Genomic DNA, 27094 nt, shown 5'->3' with positions numbered 1-27094 from the left:
TTTCTTGTTTGTTCTTACATTTGAATATGGCTCAACATTGTGGGGACAAATAGCACTAAACATTGGAGGCTCGGGAAGGATCTTACCAATGGCACATTAGAACTTCAGTGACGATTCTGGAGAATTTGGAATATGAATGAGATAATACATTTTTTGGCTCCTGAGGCTCAAATGGTTGAAAGGCTCCAAATATTCAATAGTCAGCATTTTTAAGTGGGCATGAAGGGCCCTCTAAATGGAAAATTCTAAAATTGCTACCTTGGGAAAGGCTAACAAAAATGTGGAGGATTTATTTATTGATCCTTACCCGAGGACATTTTTTGTTCAGATACAGTAGGAGGGAGACAGAGGAAGACAGAGAGAAACATCGACGTGAAAGGGACACATCAAGTGGCTGCCACCTGCACAACCAACCAGGGCCGGGGACAAACTGCAACCGAGGTACACACCCTTAGCAGGAACCAAACCCGGGTCTCTCTGGACCGCAGGCCGACGCTCTAACTGCTGAGCCAAACCGGCCAGGGCCAACCTTAAAATTTCTTCTCCCTCTCCTGATCCAACCTTGGATTGGCTTTACTCCTGGGCCCCTGTACTCAACTTCCTCCTCCCCCTTGTTCTGCTCATCCTCTTCTATACCTTCCCTAGATCCTCTTCCCTTTCATTCACTGCTCCTTCCTAAACACACCCCTCTCATTGGACAATACCCCTTCAGAATGTTGTGGACGAAAGGGGCCACATGCTAACCTGACCAGCTCAGGGAAGGCCTGCATGCTGGCCTTGCAAACTCAAAGATCTAAATTAACTACAAAGGATGGCCTGAAATTAAAACTTTTCAACTAAAAGCAGTTTATGGCAGATAGTCATATTTTAGGCAGTTATCTTTCCTGACAAAGGTCAGTTTTCACTTAATTGAGCCTATTGTCTTTTTGCATCTATAATAACATACCTTTGAAATGTCAGGGTAACTTCCCCTTTTACAGACCCCTCAGGGCACAACCAATACACCATGGCACAGACCATCAGTTTCTTCATTGTTATTATTATCATGTTCATTGTTGACTGTTAGCTATCCTGTGCCCACCTATGTAAAAGAAGCATGTGTCTATCATTTTACTTTTTATCCAATCCCAGAGATTTCCTGGTTTTGCTTTCTCCTGCCTCCCTAATCTATCACCAATAGATTTCATTTAACCCACTTATATCTTCTCTTTGGATTGCAATGTATAAAATAAGGTGCAACACTGCCATTCTCTGGAGCATTATCCCAATTCCTTGGTTTTCTTTCCCAGAAATTGTTGACAGTTTTGGCTCAAATAAACTCATAAAAATTCTTCACTGGTTTGAATGTTTCTTACATTGACAATGTCTTATACAATAAAGAAAAATGAGGAGCAAATTTGACGGCCTTATGGCTTCATACTTTGGTCAAGATCAAGTTTGTATAATCTGGCCTTGGCCAGGTAGCTCAGTTAGTTAGAGGGTCATCCTGATACACCAAGGTTGAGAGTTCGATCCTTGGTCAGGGTGTGCTGACATGGTTATAACCCCATAATTGATGATTGGTAAATTATTGTGCTGACTTGTTTATAGCTCCATAATTGATAATTGGGAAAGTCACTGTGTGTCCTCTAGCTGAACCTGTTTTGTAATCAATTTAATCAACAAGATAGAGATCAAAATAACCTCAGTAAATTGGAATACTCTCCCCTGGCTGGTTTGGCTCAGCAGTTAGAGCGTCAGCCTGAGGTCCAGAGAGATCCGGGTTCGATTCCCGCTAAGGGCACGTACCTCGGTTGCAGTTTGTCCACGGCCCTGGTTGGGTCATGTGGGTGGCAACCACTCGATGTGTCCCTTTCACATCGATGTTTCTCTCTCCTCTCCCTCCCACTCTATTTGAACAAAAAAATAGAAAAATGTCCTCGGGTGAGGATAAAAAAAAAAAATTAGAATACTCCCTGAACCAAGAAATTGTTGGGAGCAGGTTATGTGTCTGACAGAGTCCAGGGAGCCTGGAGGTCTTGAGTCAGTGTCTGAACCTCTTCCTCAATCTCAAGGAATTAGGCTTGCATTGTGTTTGTGCAGCTCGGGGCTAAGTGTTACCCAGTATACATCGAAATACCTGAGATAACAGACTGGGTGTGCCTGGGTGTTCCCTGGGTTCCTGTTATGCGTAAGGCAAACTAATTCTATACAGCATTCTTGTAGCCCTGGGCATTATATCAAGACGATCCTATTTTCTTATATCACTAAACTTTTGCCATAAGGTATAAAAGGCATGTAATAAAGCATATCGAGGCTGATCTCCGAAGACTCTGTCACAGGGTTCAGAATCAGATACCAGCTCGCTAATAAATGGCACTTATTTGGATCTCAATTCTCTAGTGGTCTTTCTTTGACTCTGTCGCACCACAACAAGGGTACATACAAGAATCAACCTAATGAATGCATAAATAAGTGAAACAACAAACAGATGTTTCTCTCTCTCTAAAATAAAATAATTTTTTTTTAATCTAAAAAAAAGTTTGCATAATCTAGTTAAGAACTTTCTAAATCTTTCTGAAAGGGCAAAATAATTGAATAATTTATAATCTTAGAAATGTATAGTTTGGCCCTGGCCAGTGTAGCTCAATTGTTGGCGCATCCTCCCATACACCACAAGGTCTGGGATTCAATTCCTGGTCAGGGCACATACCCAGGTTGCAGTTTTGATTCAGTGTTTCTTTTTTTTCCCTTAATCCTCTCCTGAGGACATTTTTCCATTTTTTGTTCAGATAGAGTGGGAGGGAGAGAGAGAAACATCGATGTGAAAGGGACACATCAAGTGGCTGCCACCCGCACGACCAACCAGGGCCGGGGACAAACTGCAACCAAGGTACGTGCCCTTAGCGGGAACCGAACCCGGGTCTCTCGGGACCGCAGGCCGACACTCTAACCGCTGAGCCAAACTGGCCAGGGCTTGATTCAGTGTTTCTTTTTCTCTCTCTCCCTCTCCCTTCATCTCTCTCTAAAATCAATTTTTTAAAAAACATATTGCTCTTCCCCTTTAAGAAAAAAACAAAAGCAAAACATATTGCTGCTGGGCTGGTGTGGCTCAGTGGTTGAGCATAGACCCATGCACCAAGAGGTCACCAGTTCAATTCCTAGTCACAGCACATGCCCAGGTTGTGGGCCCAGTCTTCAGTGGAGGTCATGCAGGAGGTGGCCAATCAATGTTCTCTCTCATTGATGTTTTCATCTCTCTCTCTAAAATTAATGAAGAAAAACAAAAACAAAAAACATATTGTCAGGTGAAGATTAATATATATATGAAATTTATAGTTTGGACTTTGTTTTGTTTTGTTTTTTTGTTTGTGTTCTTATCCTCACCTGAGGACATTTTTCCATTCTTTGTTCAGATAGAGTGGGAAGGAGAGAGAGAGAGAGAGAGAGAGAGAGAGAGAGAGAGAGAGAGAGAGAGAGAGAGAGGGAGAGAGAGAGAGAGAGAGAGAGAGAGAAAGAGAGAGAAAGAGAAACATAGACATGAAAGGGACACATTGAGTGATTGAGTGGTTGCCACCCGCACAACCCAACCAGGGCTGGGGACAAACTGCAACTGAGTTACGTGCCCTTAGTGTGAATTGAACCTGGGTCTCTCTGGACCACAGACCGATGCTCTAACCACTGAGCCAAACAGGCCAGGGCTATAGTTTGGACTTTCTAATCTCTATCAAATAGTTCATCTCTTTAGGAGACCCAGAGATGGGGAAACTCATAATATGTGAATCTTCTGTCACGCTCTCCAGATACAAAGTCTTAAAGAATTGATCCTTTTCACTTGATGACAGCATTAGCAAATGAGGTACATTAACTTCCCAAAGGATAAACCCCACTTTTGTCAGACTGAAGTGCATCGTGTGGGATGTGACATCATTATACAGAATGGGAAGTCTCTTTCCCTTCAAAGACTAGAAACTCTTGATGCCTTTGCCTGACTAATTGCCAAAACATGATTTAGAAGAATTTTTTATCTCATAGGTTATTGTAGATATTGAATTAATAATTTTCTATACTGGCTTCCCTTTAAATAATCTTAACTAGTTGACACACCTGAGTCCTTGCCCTGAATAGACTCGCTACCCTTGGACTCTCTAATTTCCATAAACTTTTCTTTCTATTTGTACATAGAAAATCAGGAAAAAATCTTGGAATCTTAGCAACAGCATAATGAATATCAGAGACCCATTGATTATATGCCCTTATTGAAATCCACAGCAAAACCCCACTTACATTGTTTTGGTGCGATGGCAGCAACTGACACTTTGGTGACTTAACTTTAGTACATGCACTTAACCTCATGGTCCCTGATGCTGTTCAGACCTTCTTCTTTTTTTTTTCTTTTGTTAAACTTCACACAATATTGAAAGAGAGGGAGGGAGGCAAAAAGAAAGACAGAGAATCATCGATGTGAGAGAGACACATCGATGGCTGTCTCCCACACATGTCCCAGCCGGGGCTAGGGATCGAACCTGCAACCCAGGTATGTGCCCTTGACCAGGAATCAAACCCATGACCTTTCAGTGTGCTGGATTATGCTCTAACCGGTGAGCCAAACTGGCCAGAGTTAGACCTTACTAATTTTTTTAAACTTATCTTTATTGTTGAATGTATTACAGATGTCCCCTCTTTTATTCCCCATTGAACCCCTCCTCCCCAATCCCACCCTCGTCCTGCCTTCCCCACACTATTGTCCGTGTCCATTAGTTGTGTATATATGCATAGAAGTTCTTTGGTTTATCTCATCCGGCCCACGCTCCTCCATTACTTTTGAGGTTCATCAGTCTAACAACCAATTTGTACTTCTTAATTCCTTCATCCTTTTCACCCATCCTCCTAGCCCCCTCCCATCTGACAAGCAACAAAAAGTTCTCTGTATCTATGAGTCTGTTTCTGTTCTGCTTGCTCATTTTGTTTGTAGATTCAATTGTTGATAGATATGTATTATTTGCCATTTTATTGTTCATATTTTTGTTCTTCTCCTTCAAGGAGACACTTCAACATTTCATATAATACTGCTTTGGTGGTGAATTCCTTTAGCTTTTTCTTGTCTGGGAAACTCTTGATATGTCCATCGATTCTAAACGATAGCTTTGCAAGCTACATTTATCTTGGTTGTAGGTCGTTGCTTTTCATCACCTTAAATATCTCTTGCCCTCCTTTCCAGCCTGCAAAGTTTCTTTTGAGAAATCAGCTGACAGTGTTATGGGAGCTCTTTTGTAGGTAATGAACAGCTTTTCTCTTGCTACTTTTAAGATTCTCTCTTTATCTTTAAACTTTGCCATTTTGATGATAATGTGTCTTGGTGTGGACCTCTTTGGGTTCATCTTGTTTGGGATGCTCTGTGCTTCCTGGACTTGTATGTCTGTTTCCTTCACCAAGTTAGGAAGTTTTCTGTCATTATTGTTTCAAATAGGTTTTCAATTTCTTGCTCTCTCTCTCTTCTCCTTCTGGCACCTCCATATGTGAATGTTGATACACTTGAAGTTGTCCCAGAGGCTCCTTACACTATCCTCATTGCTTTGGATTCTTTTTTCTTTTTGCTGATCTGATTGGGTGGTTTTTGCTTTCTTATATTCTAAATCGATGGTTTGCTTCTTGGCTTTACCTACTCTACTATTGATTCCTTGTAAATTATTCTTTATTTCAGTTAGTGCATCTTCATTTCTGACTGGTCCTTTTTTTATGTTGTTTATGTTCTCACTAAGTTCCTTGGAGTTCTCCTTAAGTTCCTTGAAGTTCTCACTAAGTTCCTTGAGCATCCTTATAACCAATGTTTTGAACTCTGCCTCTGATTGATTGCTTATCTCCGTTTTGTTTAGTTCTTTTGCTGGTGTTTGGTTCTTTTCTTTTATTTGGGATGTGTTTCTGTGTCTCCTCATTTTGGCTGCTTTCCTGTGTTTGTTTCTATGTATTAGGTAGAGTTGCTATGTCTCCTAGGTTTCCTAGGGCGGCCTATTGTTGTAGGTGTCCTGTAGGATCCAGTGGCATAGCCTCCCTGATGACCTCACCTGGGCCCTTGAGGTGCACTCCTAATGTGAACTGTATACCCTTCTGTGGTAATTGAATCTTGATTGCTGTTGGCACATCAGTGGGTGTTGGGAGCTGGCTACATGTCTGACAGAGTCCAGGGAGCCTGGAGGTCTTGAGTCAGAGACTCAACCTCTTCCACAATCTCAAGGAATTAGGCTTTCATTGTGTTTGTGCAGCTCGGGGCTAAGTGTGACCCAATGTGCCTTGAAATACCTGAGATAACAAACTAGGTGTTCCCGGGTGTTCCTCGGTATTCCTGCTATCTGCAAGGCAAATGAATTCTATACAGCATTGTTATAACCCTGGGCATTATATCAAGAAGATCCTGTTTTCTTATATCACTAAACTTTTGCTGTAAGGTATAAAAGGCATGTAATAAAGCATATTGAGGCTGATCCTGCTGAGGACAGTCCTCCTGATCCCATATCCATGTCTGTCTTCATTCCCACCGGTGGAACTCAGGGACTCTGCTCTCCAGGCTGGTTCCTGGAAAATGGGAGGGATTTACTCAGGCTGATCAGCTGTGAGGACTGTCTGTGCCCACTGACCACTGACTTCTGACTACCTTGGAAGATCAGCTGTGAAGGGGCCCATCGCACAGAGCAAGACTTACTTCATCAGGGCTCTGGTACCCACTGAGTTCAGTCATTGAGTGTGTCACTTGTGGAGGTGGTTGGGTGGTGGAGCTTCGATGTGGTCTGAAGCTGGCTCTAGGACAAGGTCAGCCACTGCCTCTGTTCTATCCAGGGCCACCTCGCATAAGCTACAAAGTAATCTGCTGATGGCTGTTTCTTGTGCTGGGCTTGGAGATGCCCAGGAAAAGCCATGTTGTGAGCCAAGGCTGGCCACCTCTAGTGCTAGGCCTGGGGCCACTTAACGAGAGGTATGGGGCTTGCTGAGACTAGATGCTGCTTGTTTGAGAGATTTTAGGAAACTCTGAAGCAGGATCTAAGACAGGCCAATCCCTGGCAAAGCCATTAGAAACAGCTTGGGTGGGTCTGAAATTTGGGTGGGCAGGGCCTCAGAGAATCACCAGGGTGGGGCAAACAGTGAGCCAGGTTGCTGGCGTCCCAGATATGGCTGCTGTCTGCCGCCCCAGGGAAGGGCTCACCAAAGAAACAAAGGCCTCCACCAGCAGTCTGTAAAAGAGAAAGCTGCCTCTCCAGCCCTCTTCCTGAGGCCAAACTACTCAGTTCTTTCCCCGTATGTCTCTGGTGCCTTTCAAGCTGCCTCCCCTCCAAGCTCAGAGGGAGTGAGTCCGAGTAAGTTCGTGCATGGGCCCTTTAAGAGGAGCTGCCTGGGGCTCCAGAAGCTGCAGCCTCCCTCAGCCTCAGTTCCCACTGGTTTATATCTGGAAGTTATGGGGATTCTCTCCCTGGCACTAGAACCCTGGCTGGGCGTCTGGTGTGAGATGGGGACCCCTCACTCTTCAGGGAGGACCTTCCCAGCCGAGGTGTCCCTCCTGATTTTTATCTGCCACACGTGGGTGTGGGACCAGCCTGTCCTCGCCTCTGCCCCTCCTACCAGTCTCGATGTGGCTGCTGCTTTAATTCCGTAGTTGTAGGACTTCCATTCAGCTAGATTTTAGGCGGTTCTGAATGATGGTTGTTTGGTAGTTGTAATTTTGATGTGGTTGTGGGAGGAGGCGATACGGCATTTACCTACGCCACCATCTTGACTGGAAGTCTCTAGAGTCTAGACCTTATTCTTAAAAAAATTTTTTTCTTCATTGATTTTTTTCAAGAGAGAGGAAGGAAGAGGAAACAGAAACATCGATGAGAGAGAACATCGATTTGCCACCTCCTGCATGCCCCTCACTGGGAATCAGGCCTACAACCTGGGCATGTGCCCTGACCTGGAATTGAACTGGCGACATCTTGGTGCACTGGGTTGACCCTCAATCACTGAGTCACACCAGCCAGGCTCTAAACCTTATTTTTGAATGAAAATACCACCTAGCATTTTTCTGCCTCTAGATTGACTTCCTTAAACAGCATCTCCTTCCCCCTGCATATATTTTATCCATTGCAGGAATACTCTACACCCTGTTGCTATTCCTCATACAGTGGAAGGTAGACCTCATCAATTGTAATAGTCTTATTTGGAAATTTTACCTGCCTCACTTTGACTTCTTTGAAACTCCTTTACATGATCCACATTTAAAACTACCAGTGGATGGGTGCTAGTTCAGGACCAAACAAGGAGGCTATCAAGCTGGACATGCTGTTGCAACCAACTCAGATTTGCTTGGATCCAACCTCTGCCAGAGGTCAAATCTGCACAAGAGTTTGACAGACCTTTGCCAAACAAATTTCTGTTTGATATGGTATATAATTCATTCAAAATTATGTGTTTTGATGTAAATATTTGTTTTCTTTACTAGACATTCATTAAATAAAAGAGAGAAGGTAGCTCTTGTTGCTATTAGAAGCCTCCAAATTTCAAAATAAAAGAGGCAGGCACATGCCTGGGTTGTGGGCTTGATCCCCAGTAGGGGGCATGTCTCTCTCTCACATTGATGTTTCTTTCTCTCTCTCCCTTCTTCTCTCTCTAAAAAATCAATAAAAATATTTACTTTTAAAAATCTGAATGCTCTGATGTTTTCTCCTCCAAGTTTTTAGTTTCAGACTATAGTAGGCAGGAGCAAAAGCAATACAAAATGTATGATGGCCCTGGCTGGTTTAGTTCAGCGGTGAGAGCATCAGCCCGTGGACAAAAAGGTCATGGGCTCAATTCCCAGTTAAAGGCATGTGCCTGCATCCCTGGGTTGTAGGTTCTATTCCCGGCCATGAGGGAGGCAACCAATCACTATGTCTCTCAGATCAATGTTTCTCTCTCTCTCTCTCCCTCTCCCTTCCACTTTATCTAAAAATCAATGAAAAAATATCCTCAGGTTCGGATTAACAAACAAACCTATGATGGCTTTTCACTATATCAATTTAGCTAAATTCAAACTAACATTCCCAGAGTTCCCCCTGCCCCCCCCCCCCCCCCCGAGTGATTCTGAGTTACAGTTGGCCCCTGAAAAAATATGAGCATGTTTTGGAAGGCCTAAGCAAAGCAGCTGTCATTTGGTTCTCATTGAAAATCAGATAGGGTGCCAGGCATTGTTGTAATGAACACGTCACTGATCTGTTAGCTCATCTTGCGGGGGTACAGTGGTATCCAGCCCATAATTCCTCAAGCACACAATATAACTCCTTTCTCAACTTCTCTCCTCCGGTCCAGGTGCATGGGTAATTAGTTCTGTGGCGAAGGGTACCAGCTTTTCTTGCAGGTCAACCAGTATCATGGTTTATTCTTATAGTTTTCAGTTCCATATGGATTCCAGTTCTTTCTCCTCCCTACTTCACATTCCAGCTTCCCTGACTGCCAGACTGAATGATTTCACACCCTATGCAACACAGAGGCAGTGGCCTTGCATGGACTTCTCCACTAGCTACCACAATTGTCTAAGGACTGATGCCTATAATAAGCTCCTTCTTCTATTATTCATAGTGTTTCTGCTTCTCTAGTCAAACTCTGCCTGATCTGAGGAGTCAGTACACTCATGAAAGAAGCATCTTCTAAAAAGGAACATAAAATTATATTTGTGGCATTTATTGTTTGCTTGGGCCAGACATTTTGCTAACTGTGCCTTATCTCCTTTGATCTTTACCACAACACTATTTTACAGATGAAGAGCTCAAAGAGATTAACAAATTTGCCCAAGGGCTCACTGCCAGAATATAAAAACACAGGTAATTGCGAGTTTCTTCTCATAATCGCCACCATTCTGCCTCCCCAAAGAGCACAAACTCTGCACAGCAGTGAATTCCCTGCACAGAATAGTGATTTTTTTTTTTTTTTTTTTTTTTTACCTCACAGGTGTTTTTGACTCATTTTGTTTGAAAAAGATCAGAGTATGCCACCCCAAAACATCCCACTTTGGCATGAGGATTATTTTGAGTTTAAGGCATTAAGAATTACCACACTACCCTACTTATCCCAAACCACCTGGAAGAAACAGTGACTCTTATTCAAAGACAGGGAGCCAACACCAAGATGAGATTTGGTAAATAAAACCTTGCTATAAAGCCCTTATAATCCATTAGTTTCACTTCATAATTTATTGTCCCTTGAAGCTCAAACCCCCTTTCTTTTCTTAAAAGGGTATATAAGTCCTGCTTCTTTTAAGTTCTTTTTTTTTCCTTAAGAACTCCTGTACACATTTTAAAAATCAAGTGCTTTTTTTCCCATTAATCTGTATATTGTTAGTTTAATTCGCACACCCCAGGCAATAAACTTGAGGCGATAGAATTTTTCCTCCCCACATGTCTAAGTTTAAAAGGAATATTTTCTAAATAGATAAAGCACCTGAAGAAGTTCCTCTGATGAACAACACAGTACATCAATGTCCACTGAGTCTTCTTAGTCAAAACTTGTAAGAGACTAACTCTCTACCAAATTCAATCACAGTTTAAAGTGTTAACTTGTCCTCCTGTTAAAAAGCCAACTACCAAATATTTGTTATGTGAGGGAAAATTCTTAGGTATGGCAGAATATAAACTACAAGTTTTTGTAAAAGCTTCAAAGGGCCAACCTAGTACATTGTATTTCCTTATACAAGAGTCAGGATATGCTGAGACATGCTGTGTTTTGTTTGTACCTAAAAGGTCTGAGCCAGCAGGAGATCCCATCCACAACTCAGGGTCAATGCAAGCACCTGGGAGTAGGCGGGCTGAGTCCGAAAAGGGAGTCAGCCCCAAATAACAGTTGGGATGTAGGTTATATACTCTGCTTCTAACTTTCAGCAGTTTCGGCTCACGAACTCTGCATGTTCCATTGTCCACTTTGCAGTTGGACCGATCTGGTATCTCATCCTGCATCTACTGGGTGATTCATGGTCTTGTGAATAATCTGGATAATCCGTACACAACAAAAGGCTGAGCAAAGGTCATGTAGGCAAACACATTTTTCAGTTTCTGCCTTTTGCAAGCTTTTGCTTTTACCCTTTAAAACATTATTAACCCTGTCCGGCTGGTGTGGCTCAGTGGTTGAGCATACACCCGTGCACCAAGAGGTCGCTGGTTTGATTCCCGGTCAGGACACATGCCCAGGTTGTGGGCCAGATCACCAGTGGGGGACATGCGGGAGGAGGCCAGTCGATCTTCTCTCTCATCAATGTTTCTATCTCTCTCTCCCTCTCACTTCCCCTCTCTCTAAAGCCAATAAAGGAAAATAAATAAACAAATAAATAAATAGAATGTTATTAATCCTTTCAGTACCAACATTTTTCTCATTGTAAAAATAACACATGCTCATTAGACAATGAGTAACATACCGAAAAATAAAATATTAATAACCTATTACCAAAAGCTAACTATCATAGACATATTGGTATTTTTTCTCCCATAATTCTTTTTCTTTTCTTTTCTTTTTTTATCCTCACTCGAGGACATTTTTCCATTTTTTGTTCAGGTAGAATGGGAGGGAGAGAGAGGAACAGAGAGAGAGAGAAACATCGACGTGAAAGGGACACATCGAGTGGCTGCCACCCACACGACCAACCAGGGCCGGGGACAAACTGCAACTGAGGTACGCGCCCTTAGCAGGAACCGAACCTGGGACTCTCTGGACTGCAGGTTGACGCTCTAACCGCTGAGCCAAACCGGCCAGGGCCATAATTCCTTTTCTATGCATAATTTTTGTTATCATTAACTAATTAGTTTTACATATTATAATATAATCTTTACAAACATAATTTTAATGATTTTTTCAAGGAAAAGAGGTGCCATATTTTGTTAAATCACTTCTCTAGTGGTGAATACAGAGCTCAGGAATAATTCTGTTTTCTTTGGTTTTACTTAGACACTGTTAACCTAAAAATAAAACAGTGAAGGTAAGAAGCAACAGTGTTTATTTGAGATCTAAGAAGAATTGCAATCCTGGGAGGTACTGAGTCATGTAGAAACACAAATAGTGTTCCCTTTAGGAGGAGAAAGCAAGAGGTATTTATGAGAAAAGAAAGGTGAATAATTACAAGACCAGAAGGAAATTCTATGGGTGCAGATAAGCTAATATAGTGATGCTGATTCTAAAGAATGTCTTTAATTTCAGAACTATGGTGATGTCTGCTCTCTTGCAGTTTTCAAATAGTAGTTTGGAATACAATGTTGCTGTAGGCCTAGTCTAAAGGTTATTTTGTCCAGTTTTAACATTCCAAAGGTTTTTGAGGAGTAAGACTTACAAGGCAGTTTCTCCGGGATGGCAGCTCCATCTTTATTTTGAAGCAGCTCCTTTTGTTATAGAATAGTTAGAAGTTAGGAAAATTCCAGGACAAGTAGAATAGGAAAACTGAGACAGATAATTAAGTAAATCCTACCCTCCCTAAACCAAGGGGACTTAAGAGTAAATAGTTTGTAGCCTGGCCGGTGTGGCTCAGTGGTTGAGCGTTGACCCATGCACCAAGAGGTCTCAGGTTGGATTCCGGGTCAGGGCACATGCCCAGATTGTGGGCCAAATCCCCAGTGGGGGGGCATGCAGGAGGCAGCCAATCGATATTCTATCTCATCAATGTTTTTATCTCTCCCTCTTCCTTCTTCTCTCTCTAAAAAAATTAATAAAGAAAAAAAAAAAGAGTAAATAGTTTGCACTTCTCCTTAACCAGAGGACAAATAGCTTAAATCATACTACTCAGGGTGATGGATAGCAGAAATCCAATTAATGCCATTTGCCAACCACAACCAAAGACAGATTAAGTTTAGGGGATAAATCTCATTTTGGCAAATTAGCAAAAAGCTCATGAATATTCGATTAGAATCCTCCCCTAAGACCTCCCCTAAATGCCCAGCCTTTAAAACCCCTGAAAGTGAAGGTCCCAGAGCACTCTCCCTCCTAGGAGCAGGCTTGTTCCTCTCCTCCTTTTGCCCCTCACAGGTATGCATTTCCTAAAGTCTAAGGGATCCCATGGGACTTGCAACCAGGGCAGCAATGGGCAGTGGCAGCTCATCCTGGCAAACCCTCTGAACCCCTCTCCGAGGCCCATCTTTTCTCTAACTGCCCAGTGAGCCAAAGCAGCCCAGCCTAGGCTCTCCTGTTGCTTCCTTGTTGCTCTTCCTTGTTTCACTGGCTTAAGTATATTTTTTCTTCAGTCAATAAATTCTTGCTTGCTTTTCTCTACTTTCTCTTTTTTTATTTTTTAAGTTGGCAGTCCATGGCAGACTGGACATTTTTTTTTTTCTTTATTTTTTAGAGCAAGGAAAGGAGAGAGAGAGAGAGAAAACCACATCAATCCAATTGAGCCACACCAAGGGCTAGGTATTGTTATTTATTTATTTATTTATTTATAATTTTTCTTTATTGATTTTAGAGAGAGAGGAAGAAAGAGGGAGAGAGAGATAGAAACATCAATGAGAAAGAATATCGACTGGCCGCCCCCTGCATGCCCCCCCATTGGGGATCGGGCCCATAGCCTTTGACCTGGAATCAAACAGGCAACCTCTTGGTGCATAGGTCTATACTCAATGACTGAGGCTCAGTAGCCAGGTGTACACTTTGTCTCTTGATTGGAATTCTTCCTGCAAGAAGACAAGAACTGAAATCTCCTCAACTCACCAGTAACACACACACACACACACACACACACACACACAAACACACACACACATATGTATTTTTTTATTGTTGTATGTGCCCCTAGCAGGAACCGAACCTGGGACTCTCTGGTCCGCAGGCTGACGCTCAACCGCTGAGCCAAACCGGCCAGGGCACATATGTATTTTTTTAATAACACATAACAATAATTACAATAACATTTTAAAATCAGGAATTTTTACAATACAAAAGTAATGCAGAAATGTAAAAATTTAATTTTCAACTTCCACCCTCAGAAATAACCACTGTCCAATTTAATTTTGTGCCTATCCTTCTAGAGCAGTGGTTCTCAATCTTCCTAAGGCCGCGACCCTTTAATACATTCCTCATGTTGTATGTGGGCGTATCTGCATGTGGGCGGACCTGCCTGGAGACAGACAGAAGAACACTGTCTCGTTTCCTAAGACTATTGGAAATATGTGTTTTCTGATGGTCTTAGGCAACCCCTGTGAAAGGGCCGTTCGAACCCCAAAGGAGTCATGACCCACAGGTTGAGAACCACTGTTCTAGAGCCTTGTCTGTGAATATACAATTATATCGAAAGGCAAAATTTTTTTTTAAATTGGTAAAATTCTCCCTGGTTGGTTTGGCTCAGCGGTTGGAGCGACGGCCTAAGGACTAGAGAGTCCTGGGTTCGGCCCCCGCTAGGGGCACCTACCAAAAAAAAAATTGTAAAATTCTTTGATAAATATGTAAAAAAATCTTTGATAAACATGTAAAATTTTATTGAATAATGAAGGAACCAGCATTTAAGAAAATAGTTGATTTGAGAAGCATTTGAAAAACAGTCTTACTTACATCAGAGGGCAAAGAAATGCCAAATAAGATTGCTAAATTAGCTCGGCCAGTGTGGCTCATTGGTTGAGCATCGATCCATGCACCAAGAGGTCACCAGTTTGATTCTCAGACAGGGCACATGCCCAGGTTGTGGGCCGGATCCGGCATGCAGGAGGCGGCCAATTCATGTTCCCCGTCATAGATGTTTCTATCTCTCTCTCCCTCTCCCTTTCTCTCTCTTTAAAATCAATAAAGAAAAAAAAAAAGGATTGCTAAATTAGTTGAGTGGGTAACTTCTTCACAACAATAAAGTCCTATCACATTTGTGGTTAACAATTCTATCTAGATTGTGTTATCCATCCTATCAATTTATCAAATTTACAAATGAACTTCTTTTTTTTTATTCTCACTCGAGAATATTATTTTTCCATTGATTTTTAGATGGAATGGAAGGGAGGGAGGGAGGGAGAGAAAGAAACATTGATATGAGAGAGACACATCAATTGGTTGCCTCCGCACAGGATCAAACCTGCTACTCAGGTACCTGCCCTTTACCAGAATCACACCCAAGACCCTTCAGTCTGCAGGCAAACACTCTAATCAGTGAGCCAAACCAGCCTGTGAACTTCTTCTTCTTTTTTTTTTTTTTTGGGTATGTGCCCCTAGTGGGAACCGAACCCGGGACTCTGGTCCGCAGGCCGATGCTCCAACCGCTGAGCCAAACCAGCCAGGGCTGAACTTCTAATCTTATAGAGCAGTGGTCTTTCTGCACCTTCATCAGATGTTGATTGTTGTCAGATATACACTATCATTTCCCAAGAGTATCACATGAAGGCAAGCATGTAGGTAAATGTTCAGCATGTAGAAAAATGTCCAGCAATTATCAGTTAGTCTCTTTCCAAGTTTGGGATAACTTTTAAAATATATATATAATGTGCCCCCACCAGTTTGGCTCAGTGGTTAGACTCCGAATCTAACCATTAGAGTGTCAGCCCTCGGACCTAAGGGTCTCGGGTTCAATTCCCAGTCAAGGGCGTGTGCCTGGGTTGCAGGTAAAATCCCCAGCCCCAGGTGGGGTCATACAGGAGGCAATTGGTCGAGGTGCATCTCTGACATCAATGTTTCTCTCTCTCTCTCTCCCTCCCTCCTAAAGGAAAAATATCCTCGGGTAAGGATTAAAAAAAATATATATATATATACATATAAATAATATTTAAGGTATATATTTGTTAGGATAGGCAGCTAGAAAGACATGAGCTGGGAAAGGCAGTGGGGCTTGGAGGGAATAAGTGTGAAAGAGTGACAAGCCAAAAATAGACAATGGTTGGCAACCGACGGCTATGAGGAGAGAAAATTCAGAGCCCCTCTGGGATATGGCTTAACCAGTGACATAGCACCTGGGCGAAGACACCTTATAGCTTAAAGATGTTTTTTTAGAAATAAGGGAGGGGGAGACTTACTCAGGGGCATTCCAGCCTCAGGTTATAAATACCCCAAACCCCACCTAAGCAGGGCACTTTGTTTGGTTTCAGCTGGTTGAGCTGCCGGCTCAGGCTTTATCTAAGTGTATTCCTTTTCTGCAAATAAATCCTCACCAGCTTTTGCTGCTATTTGTTGTCTCTTGTTTGAATTTATTCCTACAAGAAGACACGAACTGAGGAAGCAGAGTACTGTCTTTCACAAGAGTCAACTCTGACCACCACTGACATATTCACACACACACACGCATGCACCTTGTCACTTCAAAATTAAAAAGGTATTTCCTTAAATTTTTTTGTGTGGTAATCTTATATCTTTGTCTATCTTTGGATTTTTTAAATCTCCCTCCTCCAAAAATGTTTATTATTTAGTGTTATGAAAGAATATTTTTCATCAAAACAGAAAAAATGCCACTTATTGAATAATTTATCTTCTCCTCATTTGAAATGAAACTTAGGATACTATATAATATATAGATGTGTCATTGATTCTATTTCTGAACTTCCTTCTCTTTCAGTGTCCAGTTTGTCTAAAACTGCTTTAATGACAATGTTTTAATAGTTTATATTTCAATATCTGGGAGAGCATGTCTCCTACATTTATTCTTCCTTTTAAAATATGTTATTTATGTGAATTTATTCTTCCAGATGTTTTTTTTATTAATAAATTATACTCTTGAATTGACAGAAGAAGGCTTTGGGAATCTTTGGGTAAGTTCAATGCCAAATTGTTTCTCAAAGAAGTTGTGCCACCTTACACTCCCAAGAGCAGGCATGAAGATTCCTACTGCTCATTTCTCATTAAATGTGGTTTTATGAACCTTTTACAACTCCATCATTCTGGTAAATATAAAGAAATAACTGATTGTGGTTATACTGATGATGATGGGAGTTATCATCATGTTTACCTGCCTGTTTGCTATTTGGAATTCCTGTTTGATATAATACCTGTTTAAGACTTTAGTACAGCCCTGGCCAGTCTGGCTCAGTGATTAGAGCGTCGGCCTGCAGTCCAGAGAGACCTGGGTTTGGTTCCCACTAAGGGCATGTACCTCGGTTGTAGTTTGTCCCCAGCCCTAGTTCGGTCGTGTGGGTGGCAACCACTTGATGTGTCCCTCTATCTATCTATCTATCTATCTATCTATCTATCTATCTATCTATCTATCTATAGTATATGTGTATATAAATTCTATTAAGACGTTCTTTAGCCCTGGCCAGTTTGGTTCAGTGGTTAGAGCATCGGACTGCGGTCCAGTGAGACCTGGGTTCGGTTCCCGCTAAGGGCACGTACCTCTGCTGCAGTTTGTCCCCAGCCCTGGTTGGTCGTGCGGGTGGCAGCCACTCGATGTGTCCCTTTCATGTTGATGTTTCTCTCTCTCTCTCTCTCTATCTTCCTCTCTCTCCCTCCCACTCTATCTGAACAAAAAATGGAAAAATGTCCTCGAGTGAAGATAAAAAAAAAAAAGAAAGACGTTCTTTGTGTTGCATGGAATGCATAAATTAGAGAACTTCCTTGTTTTCTTGTTGTAGTTGTTCTTTGGTTTTTTTTAAAATATGTTTTAATTGATTTTTTAGAGAGAGAGGAAGGGAGAGAGAGATGGAAACATCGATGTGAGAGAGAAACATTGATTGGCTGCCTCCTGCATACACTCTACTGGGGATCGAGCCTGAAACCCCAGCATGTACCCTAACTAGGAATTGAACTGGGACCTCTCAGTCCATGGAATGATACTCAATCCACTGAGCCACACCAGCTGGGCTGTTTTTTTGTTTTTTTTTGGTACGTGCCCCTAGCAGGAACCGAACCCAGCACTCTCTGGTCCGCAGTCCGATGCTCCAACCGCTGAGCCAAACTGGCCAGGGCTATTTTTGTTTTTTTAATTCAGTCCTTCAATCTATGAGTATGGTATGTCTCTCCATTTATTCAGGTGTGTTATTCTGCCTTTTTTTTTTTAATCCTCACCCGAGGACATTTTCCCAATTCTTTTGTTCAGGTAGAGTGGGAGGGAGAGAGAGGAACAGAGAGAGAGAGAGAGAGAAACATCGATGTGAAAGGGATACATCGAGTGGCTGCCACCCGCACAACCGACCAGGGCCGGGGACAAACCGCAACCGAGGTACATGCCCTTAGCGGGAACTGAACCCGGGTCTCTCAGGACCGCAGGCCGACACTCTAACCGCTGAGCCAAACCGGCCAGGGCTATTCTGCCTTTTTATACAGTTTTATAATTGTCTTCCCAGGTAATCTAGTTTCTCTTGCTGTTATAAAGATTTTTCCATTGTGTTTTCTGATTTCTTTTTTCTATTGAGTTTTTAAATTATAATAAAATATGTATGATATAACATTTAACATTTTAACAAGTTTTCAGTGTACAATTCAGTGGCATTAAGTACATTCATAATGTTGTACAGCCATCACCACTATCCTCTGATCTATTCCTATATTTATCTTATTTCTGGCTACATTACTGAAGTAGCTCTTGATAAACAACCTCAATCACAAAAACATTAATAACTAAGAGTTCAAAAGCATTTATAACAACTGTCATATTTTCTATAAATTAATTTTGTGCCCTGGCCAGTTTGGCTCAGCAGTTAGAGCATCAGCCTGCGGTCCAGAGAGACCCGGATTCGGTTCCCGCTAAGGGCACGTATCATGGTTGCAGTTTGTCCCCAGCCCTGGTTGGGTCGTGCGGGTGGCAGCCACTCGATGTGTACCTTTCATGTCGATGTTTCTCTCTCTCTCTCTCTCCCTCCCACTCTATCAGAACAAAAAATGAAAAACTGTCCTCGGGAGAGGATTAAAAAAAAAAGGATCATATAGCATATGTGTCCATTGTAAGGAATTATGATTGTACTTTACTTTAAGGACTTATCTTTAAAAAAAATTTTAATTTTGTAACGGAGAGCTTTTCATCAAGCCTAGGGCAAGGCATTGAAGGATTTGGTTACTCGGGGGATTTAGATTAATCAAGAAAGAATGAGTTATTAAAAATTATTGATTGGAAAAATCCAACCACCTACTTTGCCTTTTTCCATCATCATTGAATCTTCATTATATTCCCTTCTTAATTCCAAATGCATAAAAGAAACTATAAACTGTCATTCTGAGAGACATATGTCTCAATCTCTTAGATCTTGCTTCCAGATGTATCCTCTATTTGGCTCAAGTAAATGCTAATAAACTCTTTAAAATTTTTTCAACAGGTTTGGACATTCTTATGTCAACAAGAACAAGATGCTCTAGAATGTACCACATTTGAGCTGAAGACAATCAAGGCCCAACAGACTCAGGAATAATTTTTACCTCCCCCTTAACTGCCCAAAGTCGTTTACATAGAGGGCCTGGTCCAGGGAGAGAACTATCACTACCGAAAACTAGAGTATGGGCTTAGGTGTTCTGGGCTAGGGGGAATGAGGCAGGGCCTGTTTGGTCCAAGTCCTCTCTCTGTCCCACTCTTTTCTCTGCACAGCACGGTAAACATTTTTTACCAAACATTTGCTGTGCCCATCTTTCTGTGAATTGTCTTTCTTCCTTTTAAAGCCCCAGACCCCTACCTCTTATTAGGATGTTATATGAGCCTCAATTGCCTGACTCTCTAAAAGCCTTCTTTTTTTTTTTTTTTTGTGGGGCTCCAATACATACAAACCTAAATTCGTTTTTTTGCCCGTTCATCTGTCCTATGTCAATTTAACTATTAGTCCAGCCAAAAGAACCTAGAAGAATAGAAGAAAAGTTTCCTTTTCTACAATCATCCTGAGGAAATTCATTATCGCACATAATGAGAAATTTAGATGTAGGCTATTCTGCCTTTTGACTTTATATGACATGCACAGAATTTTTTGAGAATCTTTTGAGGAAAGAAACACACCTTGTGATTTTATTACCTTTAGGATGTTCTAGGCAGGGCCTGGGGATTTAACCTTTAGGGACCACCCTAGAGTAAGCACACCGATTATGGTTACTTTTGCCCACCTTGTTCAGAAGTAGCCATTTAAATAAATCTGCCACCTGAGTCCTCAGTCTTCTAGTCCTCTCTTGGGGTTTATTGAGTTAAATTGGGGCTGTTTTTTGAGACCAGTCTTTATGTTTAAATATCTCACATTACTAATATTACACAAGAGGATGCCATTATTTTCAATCCACTGAGTCAATGCCAAATAAATGGCAGAACTATTGAAAAAAAAAAAGATAGAAATTTGTCTTGCCCAAACTAATTAGTTTTGTTGACAAGTTCTACAAACTTTGGATCCTCAGTTAAACACTTCTTGAAATTTTCCCCACATCCAACTTGTCTTGGGTTTATATCAAGTCTTACTCCACTAGATAGTCTATTATTTCTCAGTCTTAATTATTTCTGTTCCAATCCAGACTTCACATTGCCGTGTCACAGACCTCACATACACCATAGTATGTCCTTGCATGTCCACTCCCATACTTAATCATTAAGCCCTCAGGACACTGGAGTTCTGGTCAGCATCCAGTAGTCTTAGAAACAAGGTCTCAGGTCTGTTGACCATAGAAACAAGAGTTTTCAATCAAACTAAAGATAACATCTTGTCCGGCCGGTGTGGCTCAGTGGTTGAGTGACGACCCATGCACAAGAGGTCTCTGGTTTGATTCCTGGTCAGTACACATGCCCAGGTTGTAAGCCTGATCCCCAGTGGGAGGCATATATGAGGCAGCCAGTTGATGTTCTCTCTCATCATTGTTTCTCTCTCTCTCTCTCTCCCTCTCACATTCTCTCTCTCTAAAATCAATAAAGGAAAAAAAAAGATAACATCTTGGCCCTGACTGGGTAGCTCAGTTGGTTACAGCATCATCCTGATACATCAGGGCTGTGGGTTTGATCCCTGGTCAGAGCAAATTCAAGAATCAACCAATGAATGAACAAATAAATGGAACAACAAATTTATATATATTTTTTTCACTCTCTCTAAAATTAGTTAAAAAATAAATAAAAGAGCCCTGGCTTGTTTTGCTCAGCAGAGCATCAGCCTGTGGTCCAACAGGTTACAGGCTCCATTCCTGGTCAAGGGCATGTAACCTGGTTGCAGGTTTGATCCCTGGCCCCTCAGGGTTGTGCGGGAGGCAATGGATTGGTGTATCTCTCTCACATCAATGTTTCTCTCTTTCTCTCTCTCTACCTTCCATTTTCTCTTAAAAATCAATAGAAAAAAATATCCTTGGATGAAGATTAACAACAAAAAACAAGATAACATCTTGGCCATAGTTGTATTTCAGCTCTTGACTGAGGAAAACAAAAGAATCCCATTAAATAAATCCTTGTGAAGTCAGAACAAAGCTGTGCCTGACATCAGAATCACATGCAATAATCAATTATCCTTTACCCTAGCACCAACCCATCAGTAGAGACTACAACACTAATGACTTTAGTTACCATGAATAATGATTTTTCCCTGTATAATACATCCCTTGGAAGCCATTAGGGAGCCATGTCTTTGAGCATCAGCTCACCTGTGACTCTGGGCATGGTGCCATCTCGTAAATTAATAAACTCATATTTTTTGGCTGCAAACTCCTGTTTGTGTCTTATTGGACTTCGATGCATGCAGGCAAAAGGACTACTTCAGAATGGTAACACTATTATGAATCAATATAAAGAGTTGCTTTGAAAATTAGAGTTAATGATAAAAAGTGGAAAGTTTCTCATCATATGCCATGAGTAGAAAAAGATTTTAAAGAATTTTTTTGGACTTCCGGTCAAGATGGCAGCGTAGGTAAATGCGGTATCGTGTCCTCCCACAACCACATCAAAGTTACAACTAAACTACAGAACAACCATCATTCAAAAACACCTGAAATCAAGCTGAATGGAAGTCCTACAACTACGGAATTAAAGCAGCAGCCACATCCAGACTGGTAGGAGGGGTGGAGGCGGCTGGGCTGGTCCCATACCCACGTGTGGCGGATAAAAATCAGGAGGACACCTCGGCTGGGAAGGTCCTCCCTGAGGACTGAGGGGTCCCCGTCCCACACCAGACACCCCGCTCAGGGTTCTAGTGCAGGAAGAGAAGTCCCCATAACTTCTGGCTGGAAAAACCAGCAGGAACTGAGGCGGAGGGAAGCTGAGGCAGCTGGAGCCCCAGGCAGCTCCTTAAAGGGCCCGCGCACGGACTTATCGGACTCTCTCCCTCTAAGCTTGGAGGGGAGGCAGCTCGAGGGGCACCAGAGACATACAGGGAAGAACTGAGCTGTTTGGCATTGGAGCGAGGGCTGGAGAGGGGGCTTTCTCCGGGACAAACGTGCTGTCAGAGGCCTTTGTTCCTTTGGTGAACCCTTCCCTGGGGCGGCAGACAGCCACCATATCTGGGACTCTAGCAACCTGGCTCACACTGGTAGCCCCGCCCTGGTGACTTCCTGAGGCCCCGACCCACCCAACTTTCAGGCCCACCCAAGCTGTTGCCATTTGCTTTACCATAGGATTGGCCTGTCTTGGATCCTGCTTCCTAGATTCTTTCAAACAAGCAGCATCTGGTCTCAGCTGGCCCCATACCTCTCGTTAAGTAATACACAGAAACAAACACAGAGAGGCAGCCAAAATGAGGAGACAAAGAAACAGTCCCAAATGAAAGAACAGAACAAAACCCCAAGAAAAGAACTAAGCAAAATGGAGATAAGCAACCTAACAGGTGCTGAGTTCAAAATACTGCTTATAAGGATGCTCAATGAACTTAGTGAGAACCTCAGTGAACTTAGTGAGGGACTCAAGAGCATAAAAAAGGACCAGTCAGAAATGAAGGATGCACAGTCAGAAATGAAGGAGGCATTAACTGAAATAAAGAATAATTTACACAGATTCAATAGTAGAGTACGTAAATCCAAGAAGCAAACCATTGATTTGGAATATAAGGAAGCAAAAATCACCCAACCAGAACAGAAAAAAGAGAAAAGAATCCAAAAAAATGAGGACAGTGTAAGGAGCCTCTGGGACAACTTCAAGCATGCCAACATTCGCATCTTGGGGGTGCCAGAAGGAAAAGAGAGAGAACAAGACATTGAAAACCTGTTTGAAACAATAATGGCAGAAAACTTTCCTAACTTGATGAAGGAAACAGACATACAAGTCCAGGAAGCACTGAGAGTCCCAAACAAAATGAACCCCAAGAGGACCACACCAAGACACATCATCATCAAAATGCAAAAGGTTCAAGACAAAGAGAGAATCTTAAAGCAGCAAGAAAAAGGCAGCTAGTTACCTACAAGGGAATTCCCATAAGACTGTCAGCTGATTTCTCAAAAGAAACTTTGCAGGCCAGAAGGGAGTGACAAGAAATATTCAGAGTGATGAAAAGCAAGAACCTACAACCAAGATTACTTTATCCTGCAAAGCTGTCATTTAGAATCGACGGCCATATAAACACTTTCCCAGACAAGAAAAAGTTAAAGGAGTTCATCACCACCAAACCGTTATTATATGAAATGATGAAGGGTCTTTTAGAAGAAAAAGATAAAATATATGAACAAACAAGATGGCAATGAATACATATCTGTCGACAATGGAATCTACAAACAAAATGAACAGGTAGAACAGAAACATTCTCATAGATACAGAGAACATTTTGTTGGTTCCCAGATGGGAGGGGGGTTGGGGGAATGGGTGAAAAAGGTGAAAGGATTAAGAAGTACAAATTCTTTGCTAGACTGACAAACGGAAAGGGGTTGGGGGGTGGGAAGGAATAAACCAAAGAATTTATATGCAGAACCAATGGACACAGACAACAGTGTGGGAAAAGGTAGGCGGTGGGCAGGAGTGGGGAGGAGGGGTCAATGGGGGAAAAATGAGGAACATCTGTAATACATTTAACAATAAAGATTTAAAAAAAATTTTTTTTAATTTACAGATTTTTTTTTTTTTTTTTTTTTTGAGAAAGAGAGAAGAAGGGAGAGAGAGAAACATTGATTTTTTTTGTTCCACCCAGTTATACATTCCTTAGTTGCCTCCCACATGTGTTCCGACTGGGGATCAAACCCGCAATCCTGGCATATGGGGACAAGGTAACTAACTACTTCTGTTTTTCTGCTTTTAAGATACTCTTTTTTAACTTGTTTTTTTTTTACTAATTTTAGAGAGACAGGAAGGGAGAGGGAGAAAGAGATAGAAATATTGATGAGAGAGAACAACAATTGATGGCCTCCTGCATGCCCCCACTGGGGATTGGGCCTAAAACCTGGGCATGTGCCCTGACCGGGAATCTAACCAGTGACCTCTTGGTGCAACCACTGAGCCACACTGGCCAGGCTTTCTCTGTTTTTAATCTTTGCCATTTTAATTATGATGTGTCTTGGTGTGGGCCTCTTTGGGTTCATCTTGTTTGGGACTTTCTGTGCTTCTTGGACTTGTATGTTTATTTCTTTTACCAGGTTACTAAATTCATTGAGTATCCTTATAACCAGTGTTTTGAACTTTGCTTCCAGTAGATTGCTTGTCTCCATTTTGTTTAGTTCTTTTTCTGGAGTTTTGTTTTGTTCTTTCATTTGGGCATGTTTTCTGGTCTTCTCATTTTGACTGCCTTCCTGTGCTTGTTTCTGTAAAGTAGGCAGAGCTGCTATGCCTTGCAGGTTTTGTAGAGTGGCCTTATGTAATAGGTGTCTTGTAGGGCCAAGTGGCATCCCTTCCTTGTTCACCAGAGATGGTTGCTCCAGTGTGCCTGCTGTGTGGGCTGCTCCAGTGTGCCCGCTGTGTGGGCTGTGTGCACCCTCCTGCTATAGTTGAGCCTTGATTGCTGTTGGCATATCAATGGGAAGGGTTTAACCCCAGGCCAATTGGCTGTGGTGCAGAGCGACTGTGTAGGGGCCAGCCGCAGGGAGCAGGACTCCTGTTAGTGGGGCTTTGATGTCTAATGAGTTTGCCCCTTGAATGTATCACTGGTGGAGGTGGCTGAGTGATGCTCTGGTGTGGTCTGGGTTTGCTGGCTCTGGGGCCTCTCAGGAGTTGCAGGTCAAGGTCAGCCATTGCCTATATCCTCCCCAGAACCACCTGGTATGAGCTACAAAGCAATCTGTAGAGAGCTGCTACTTATACTGGGCTTGGAGGTACCTGGGATAGGCCATACTTTGAACCAAAGCCAGCTGCTGGTAATGCCAGGTTTGGGGCTATTTAGCAAGAGGTATAAGGCATACTGAGGCCAGATGTTGCTTCTTTAAGAGATTGTAGGAAAGTCTGCAGTATGAGCTAAGACAGGCCATTTGTATGGAAAAGCCACTGGGAATGGCCTGCAAGTTGCATGGTGCAGGGTTTTAGGAATTACCAGGGCAGAGGTGAACAGTGATAGCCAGGTTGATGGAGACTCAGATATGACACCCACCTGCCAGTGCTTTGTGGGGAGGGTTCTGCAAAGGAGCAATGGCTTTGCCAGTACTTCTGTCTGGGAGCAAGCTGCTTCTCTAGTCCTTACCCTGATGCAAGACAATTCAGTTCCTCCCCGTATGTCCCTGGTGCCTTTCAAGCTGCTGCCCCAGGGAGGTAGATAAGAGAGTGAGTCAAAGTACATGTGGGGGTCCTTTAAGAGGAACACGTGGGACTCTAGCAACCCTCCCTCTCTCTTCATCACAATCCCTGCTGGTTGTCACAGCCAACATTTATGGGCACTTCTCTTCCTGGCACTGGAACCCTGGGCTGGAGACCTGGTGTGGGGATGGGACCCCTTGCTCTTCAGAGGTGACCTCCAAAACTGAGATATCCCTCCTGATTTTTTAAATTAATTTATTTTTGTTACAAATGTTTCTCTTTTTCCCCCACTGATTCCCCCCTCCTCCTCCCTCCCTACCCTGTCTCCAGCTTTGTTGTCCATGTCCATTGTTCATGCATACATGCATATAAGTTCTGTGGTTTATCTCTCCCCCACCAACCCCTCTCCAGGGGATTGTCAGTCTGTACTTTCACATCTCTGGGTCTACCCCATTCTTCAGACTGTTATGTTCATTATATTCCACAAATAAGTTTGATCATATACTTGTCTTTCTCTGTTTGGCTTGTTTCGCTTAGGATAACACTTTCCAGGTCCCTCCATGTCGTCTCAAAGGATAAGAGATCTTTCTTTCTTACAGCTGCATAGTACTCCATCGTGTATATGTACCACAGCTTTCTTATCCATTCATCTACTGATGGACATTTGGGCTGTTTCCAGATCTTAGCTCTTGTAAATAGTGCTGCTATGAACATGGGGGTACATATATCCTGTCTGATTGGTGTTTCAGGCTTCTTAGGGTATATTCCTAGAAGTGGGTCCCTCCTGATTTTTTCTTTTTATCCTCACCCGAGGACATTTTTCTATTTTTTGTTCAGATAGAGTGGGAGAGAGAGAGAGAGAGAGAGAGAGACATTGACGTGAAAGGGACACCCGCACAACCCACCAGGGCTGGGGACAAACTGCAACCGAGGTACACACCCCTAGTGGGAACTGAACCCGGGTCTCTCTGGACCGCAGGCCGATGCTCTAACCACTGAGCAACTCTGGCCAGGGCTCCCTCCTGATTTTTTTTTTTTTTAAATCCTCAACCGAGGACATTTTTCCATTTTTTGTTCAGATAGAGCGGGAGGGAGAGAGAGGAAGAGAGAGAGAGAAACATCGATGTGAAGGGACACATCGAGTGGCTGCCACCCGCACGACCAACCAGGGCTGGGGACAAACTGCAACCGAGGTACGTGCCCTTAGCAGGAACCGAACCCGGGCCTCTCTGTACCGCAGGCCGACGCTCCAACCGCTGAGCCAAACTGGCCAGGGCTCCCTCCTGATTTTTAATGCCCAGTTATGGACATGGGAACAGCCCATTCCATTTCTCCACCCCTACTATATGTCTCAATGTGGCTTCTTCTTTATATCTTTTGTTATAGGTCAATTTCAGGTGATTCTGAATGATGATTGTTCTGTAATTTAGTTGTAATTTGGATATGGTTGTAGAAGGATCTGAGCACTGAATTTACCTACACTGCCATCTTGACCAGAAGCCTGGTAGACAGAGGAAGTGGGGGGGGGGAGGGGAGAGAGAGAGAGAGAGAGAGAGAGAAACACTGTTGTGAGAGAGATACATTGATTGACTGCCTCCCACATGCACCCTGACTAAGGATCTAACCCGCTACCTGGATATGTGCCCTGAACAGGAATCAAACCCG

The sequence above is a fragment of the Molossus molossus genome, unplaced genomic scaffold (genome assembly GCF_014108415.1).
Source record: "Molossus molossus isolate mMolMol1 unplaced genomic scaffold, mMolMol1.p scaffold_m16_p_10, whole genome shotgun sequence".
NCBI lineage: Eukaryota > Metazoa > Chordata > Mammalia > Chiroptera > Molossidae > Molossus > Molossus molossus.
This window is presented reverse-complemented; position numbering follows the sequence as displayed.